Raw genomic sequence first — 7,155 nt, forward strand, 5'->3', positions numbered from 1 at the left:
CCCTTTCCAGCCTCAGTACTGCAAAAGGGAAAGACCTTGAGAAGAGAGCCCTAGAACACCATGTTCCAGAATGAATGGTGGCAGCCTGGGGGAGTTGTTTCTTGGAATCTGGTTCATAGGCACTGGACCCCTGCAGCGATGAGAGAAGGAAGCCTGGCTACTGCTCCAATGGGCAGCAGACCTTGGGGTCACACACATAGCATTGGGAATGCAAAATCTGGAGATTTAATTAATGCTTTCGGGTTTTAGTTAGCTTGCATTTTAATTCTCTACTGTTTCCATAGCATTATTTTAGTAAATGTTACAATAGCAACCTAAAAAAAAAAAAAAAAAAAAAGAAAAAGAAAAAGAATTGTGGAGTCAGAAAGGTTTCCAACCCTGATCTTAAAAGAAGGCCTGAGGTGCCAGGTAGTTGTGGACCTGGATGGGGAGTGTGTAAAGCTGTGGGTATGAAGCCACAGGTGCCACGGAGACCCAGCATTTTGGAAAAGCCAGGAATGTGGATCATCTGAGAAAACCTGTAAGGAGGGAGCAGAGTGGGCCCAAGAGAGAAACCAGGGGAGCTACGACCATCAGCAGTGCCTCTGGGGGGCCATGTAAGCACTTAGGGTTCACAACTTGCCACAGACCATCAGGCTGCGAGGCGTGGAGCTGTGGGACTTCATGTTTGCCCTGGTGGATCTGGGTCTTGCTTTGCTTCCATTCCTTGTTATCCCTGTTTGTATGTCTACCTTTATCTTAAATTTCAGTTTACTATAGATCAGGTGTGACACCCTACCATATCCTGGAGAACAGTATGTAGCAGAGCATGAAAGCAGATGAAGTGGCACACCAGAGAAACTCAGCTCCTTTGAAAGAAAATACACGAACACTCAGCATCCACTATGCACCATGCACTCGTCTCAGTAAATTACATATGTAGTGGTGTCTGTGTGTACAAATTTCATTCTCTCCAAGATTCTGGCTGTAATCGAATTGCATAAGACCTGAATCAAATTCCCCAAAAGATTAACATTGAACATAACCTAACCACTGAGTTTGATTCAGTTCTTATCCAACTTGGTTTGTGACCAAAATCGTGGAATTAAATTAAAAAAACCAAGGTACTACTGTGTGCGTGCATGCGTACATGCACACGTGTATCATTTATTCCTCTTGGGACTCTCACAAAGCAATAGTTGTCAGTGTTGTCACCCAATTTAAAGATTAGGAACCTGAGATTCACATAACCAGTCCAACTCATGTCATGGAGTGGACAGGCTTCAGGGTCTGTACACTCATCACTACACTGTCCCTGTGCCTCTCACAGTGTCAAAGCTGTCAGCGGACCATATTCAGAATATATCATTTAAAATATTTGGGGAGATTTATAGATAAAATGAAAATTACAGTTTTCTTTATGGTTTGGCTATATAAACTTGATTGAAGACCAGGGAGTAAAGTGATAGGAAAGCTGAAAACTGAGATTTGCCATGATACATAATTAAAATACCCTGCTTTTTGAGTTCTATTTTCTAGTTATTTAAACTGACTTCTACTTTAGAGCCCAATGGGGCAAACACGGGATTATACAAGACACTAATAATTGTTCCAAAAGGAAATGTTTCAGAATTAAAGTCAAATAAGTTTAGTTAGAAAATAAAGTTACATGGGGCCGGGGAGATGGCTTAGTAGAATAAGTGCTTCCCTAGCAAGCACAAGGGTCTGAAAAAAAAAAGAAAAAGAAAAAGAAAATAAAGTTATAACCGTTTGGTTGTTGTGCCTATAGCCAAATGCTACTTAATTTACCATTTGTCATGACTTATATTCACATCTAAAGAAAACTGGTAGAGATATTTTGCACCAGATTAAAACTTTTGAAAACAAAATCAAGCTAGAAAAAGCAACTTTTCCCCACAACACTGTGAAAAGTAGTGGCAAATGTGGACCAAGTCAACACCAGCTAGTGGCACATGTAACTTTTTAATTTGCAAAGTAAGTGAAAGCATCTGATGGTTTGATAAAAACTGAAGGGAAGAAACATGGCGATACAGGACTTGCTGGTCCTCGTCGAATGGCCATTCTGAGCTCTGAGTGACTCCCGTCACAGAGGCAAGCAGCCTTTCATTCTATAAATCATTAGTAAGCTAACACTGATGGTCACAACCTCTATCAACCCCTCCTTGACCAAGAAAAAGAAAGGTTATCATTTAGTCACCTAATTACTTGCCGATGAAGACTGGTCATGCCATACACTTCAGACTCTTTCCAAACCAGGCAAAAGTGTCAACACGATGTAAATCAAAGACTGCCCATTTATTCCTAGTAAATAATCTGCACTTTCCATCCTGTGTACTCACTGTCAGTTCTTTATTTCAAACTCTTCACAACGAAGTCTTGGTCTTTTCAAGTTCTAGGACAGGTAAGAAATATCATATGGCAGTCTCCTTTACGCAGCTATCGTCCTCCTAGGTGTCTTCCAGTAAGTTAAAGACATGTTGCAGTGATACAGGCATCCTGCCATGTTTACAGCAGCACATTCTTAATAGCTAACCTTGGAAGTGGGCTGCATGGCCAAAAACAGATGCATGGTAGAAAAAAGTGTGTTATCTATACATCATAGAGCAGGCTCTGCCATGAAGCAAGATGAACTTGAATCTCTAGGAAATCAAAAGTACCGCGAGACCACAGGAAATAAATCAGACACAAGCTTAAATACCGTGTTGTCTCTTAGATGAGAACCCCCATACACAAAGAACAATGTAAAAGATGGACAGTAGGAAGTAAAGAGATAGAGCTGCTGCAAATGGCAAGGGAACCCAGAGGTGGAGGAAGGGGAGAGAAAAGGGGAAGAGGATGGAGAAAAAACTGAGATGTTCTCTACCTATGCCAGCTCCCATGTGGAATGTATGAACGACCACTGCAGCAAGTTTCCAATGTCTTACAAGGTGTTAAGACTCATGGCAAAAAGAGCAAGGGACAAAATGGCGACACAATGGAGAAGCGGGATAAGCAGTTGGGGGGGGGGGCAACAAAGTTGCCAGAATCTTGCTGCTCATCATCACTTTCACACTGAGGAAAATGACGAGGGGACTGTGGCTGGATGAGGGAATGAAGCATTCCAGTGGAAGGAACCAGCCAGACTCAGGTTATGGCTAACGAGTAGCCTGTTTTGTAGAAAATACTGAGAAGGAATTTTCTCTAGTCACACAGGCCCCTGTGGAGATGTTTTCTCAGCCCCATAGTCTCATAACCTGCCTCTCTCGGCTCAGCTGTGGCCACTGGCGAAGAGCAATGTTAGCTGGATGCCACCTGCTTGCCACTGAAAAGACACTCCCACAGACTCAGCCCGACTAACTGAAGTGAGAGCCAATTTAGAGAAGTCACCTCTATAGGGCAGCACTGCTAGTTAGCAAGCACCATCACATCTGGGCCTGGGGGGAGGGTGATGTGGCAGTCCGCCACAATTACCTCCTATTTAATGGATCCAGGACAACTTGACAAACTGCAAGATAAATTTCATTATTTGAGAAATTCTCTGGCCAGCTTGAACTTTTTCTTTCCCCAAATGCTTATTTCTTGAGCAACTGCACATCAAAATTCATTGATTGAATAAAACCATCTCAGCACACTGACTGCCACAAATTTGCACCATCCATTTTCAAGTTTAGGGTGAATTTCTCACACCGACACTGGGCTCAAAGTTATTAAAACTTGAGTCCCAGGGGTGAGCTTTACCCTCCTCTGCTCAGACCAATGTACCTACAGGAAATAGCATTTTTGTCCAACAGGTAGACTTCTGAATTGTCTGTTTCATTCCACTGGTGGTAGAGAAGGCTGAGATCAACCGCTGGCCCCAGGCCGGCTCTGTGCATCCCATCACACCAAGCCCCCAGCAGCAACAGCATCGCAGGTTAGCAGCACTGCAGCATAAGGCATCATGGGAAATGGGCCTTGAAGTCAAACACACACTTCAAATCCCAGAAAAAAGAAAAAAAAACTTCTTTGTCCTAGACAAGAACTTTCACAGGCTCTATGAGCAAGAGATGAATGCTGGTGTGCAAAGGGGGTACAAGTGGCTCCTAGCCTCTCCCCAACCCTATTACTGCAACCTGACTGGCAGGAGCTGGACCGAGACCTGCGCTCCTGTGAGGTACAAGTGGCTAAGCCACATGAAGGAGTTCTGCAGACTTCCTGTCTCCTTGGCTGAAGTCAAACTCTCTCCCCTGTTAAAAACCAGGCTAGCAAGAGGAATACTTGAAACATTACCACCCTGGAGATATCTGATAGCTTAAATTCTGTATATGAAGTAAACTTTGGTTTTGGGGTAAGCACGAGAAGCCAGGTACTACACACAAGTGAGGAGGACTGGAGACCCAGGGCAACCTGCTACATCCTTGCCCAGGCACTCACCGCCCAGGTCGCCTGAATGGTTCCCTTCTAGCTGGTACAGCGGGGCTGGAAAGCTAGAGGCTGATTTATCTTTACTTGATCTAAAACATTATTAGCCTGCAAGATGCATGAATAACAGCAGCAGCAGTACTGGTAGCTGCATTTAAAGAATCTTTGCCAGGCACGTTGGTTGGCACCACATACTAGACCTGCCCCTTGTACAATTAAACTGACCTTCTCAGTGTCTTCCTGTAGGCAGTTCATTCTAACTACACACAGTAGTGTTCAAAGCCATTTCGCCATATACATGACCATAGAACATAGTACCCTTCACTGGACCACAGGCAGGCTCTAGGAGGGAAGAGCCTCTTTTGTCTCCTCCTAACAGCTGCCTGCTGCCCTCTTGCCTGCTTTTCATTCCATATGGCCCTTCATTTGACTATTACCTCAAGGATAAGACAACAAAGAGCAAGCCAGAAACTGAGGAACTTGGAAATTAAACAGGTATTAAAAGGTGTCAGTCAAAAATCAGGAATATAGTTAAAGCCATCTTTGTAACAATTAGGAAAAGACTCCTTCCCAGAAATACCTGAGAAAAGGTGAAATCCACTGCCCTCACAGTACTCTCCCTCACGTCAAACACTTATCCCATCATTCTTGCTGCTTTCTGAAGCAGTTCTGGAAGCCCTCTTTCATGTTCTTACAAAGTGTGGTAAAAAGAGTGAATGTAGCTGCTGACTGCCACCGGACACGAAGCCTGCTCCTTCACACAATCTCCTCATCCACCTTATTCGCCGCATCTGGCCCTGTGCAACTCCCCAAAACCAAAATGAGCCTGAAGGAAACGTTCGGGGCTGACAGCACAAGAGGCAGCATACCCAAATGCATGGAAGAGAACTTTGGTGCTGCTTCAGAAAGAAGAAAAGTGGGAGAAGGTGAATTCACAGGGAAGGGGAAAGTCCTGAGAGGAAGGTCAGGGTACCTGCACTGTAATATTTTCAATATAAAATACTCAGTGTATTATTTTCAAAATCACATCTGCTACATTTATTGCTGTCTAGAAGGGTAAAATATCTGAAGAGCTTAAATAGTAAATTCATCTGATCAACAAGTACTTTTCCCTCGTTACTCATTTAAAAAAGTATTCTAAAATCACTTGCACTTTTAGCAGCTTTAGTAGACAGCATGTTGTTCATTCTTCCATTTTTAAAAAGGAATAGGTATGAACCAACCAGTGAAATTATACAATGTGGGAACAAATTATAATTTGTATAAACTTTTAAAGTATAAAGTAAAATACAGAAGTGACTAATTAAACTATCAATAATCAAAAAATTGCAAAATATTAACTCATTCATTATAAAACAAATAGAGAAAAAGCAATGGTTAATTTCATTTTAAGTTAAAAGTCAGGAATACAAAGACTAGCTTAACTTTTCTTTAGTTTCCTAAATAGCACTTTGTGATTTTCAATACATATCAGATATGTGCAAATCCTTAAACAACATTTAAACTACTAAAATGTTGATGTTAAACTTTTGGTTTTAATAAAGGAAAATGCTAACATTAAATGAGCACTGTTTCGTTTATAATGCTGACTGTAGAGATCTGAAAATAATATGTAAAAGTATTGCTTCCAAAGTTGGCCCATTTCTACAGCACAGAATTCAGACAAAAACTGCACCAAAGCAGCTACATTACCAATCATCATCCCTTCTTTCAACATTTTATACATCTGTGTGACACCTTTTTACAGTCTTGAAAGTATGTCCTGCCATTTACACTCTTAAGATTCTACACGTTGGGATATATCCAGAGGATGTGACCATGCTTTACCACAGCAGGACTTCATTTTTTGCATGTTAAGCAGTACAATAAATGTTTGGAGAATCCCTTACGGTCAGGTTTCATATTACTACTTTGCCAGATAATACAAAAAAATTGACAATGTAAAAAAAAAAAACAGTATTTATTTTCATTATTAAAAAATTCAACATTTTACAATCCCTAGAACTGTGCAATCACTAGTCATTTAATTTACAGAATTGAGGGAAATATTTTAAGTCAAAATATACATGTTGTATGTGATTGAGTATATAAGCACCAAAAATTTTAAGTCCATAAAAAACTTTATTAACATATAAGGTGCATTGACTTATGAATTACATTCAGTTTGAAGAAAGAAACAGTACCCCCAAATTCATTCATCTTTAAGAAATAGCCAAGTAACTTCCACTTTACAAGAAAATAACAAATACTGCTGTGAGATTTTTTTACAAGTCACCTGAAATTTAGATTCAAATTGGAGAACTGCCTTACACTGTGAAAAAGTTTGATCATCAGACGTGTTTGTGCTCCAAGGTAAGATAGTTCAGACCCAACATTTAATGCCCTAAATCAATTAAAATAAAACTGATTCATTTAGTGACCATTCGAAGTTAAGAAAAAGACTGCCCGTATTTTCATGTAGAATTGGGCATAAAGTCACTGTGGGTCCAAAAAAATTATTTTCGAAGTATCATCAGTCTACTCAGTAATTAGGACTTCATTAAGTACAGTGTGTCACTAGAGCTTTGGGCAGCAATTATTATGAAGTTAAATGAAGTAAACACAGGATTTCTTGGTTTCCAAATCATACTTTGATAATAAGGAAAATATACACCTGCCTCGCTTCTCCTGCCTTAGCTGGCCTGCACGGCCTCATCAGGCTGAGGAGGGGCCTGGCACGGCTCTCCAGCTGAGCCAAGCTCTACCTCCAGCTCCACCCTAAATAGCGTACACAAT

Source organism: Octodon degus, unplaced genomic scaffold, assembly GCF_000260255.1.
Source record: "Octodon degus isolate 3935 unplaced genomic scaffold, OctDeg1.0 scaffold00170, whole genome shotgun sequence".
Taxonomy (NCBI): Eukaryota; Metazoa; Chordata; class Mammalia; order Rodentia; family Octodontidae; genus Octodon; species Octodon degus.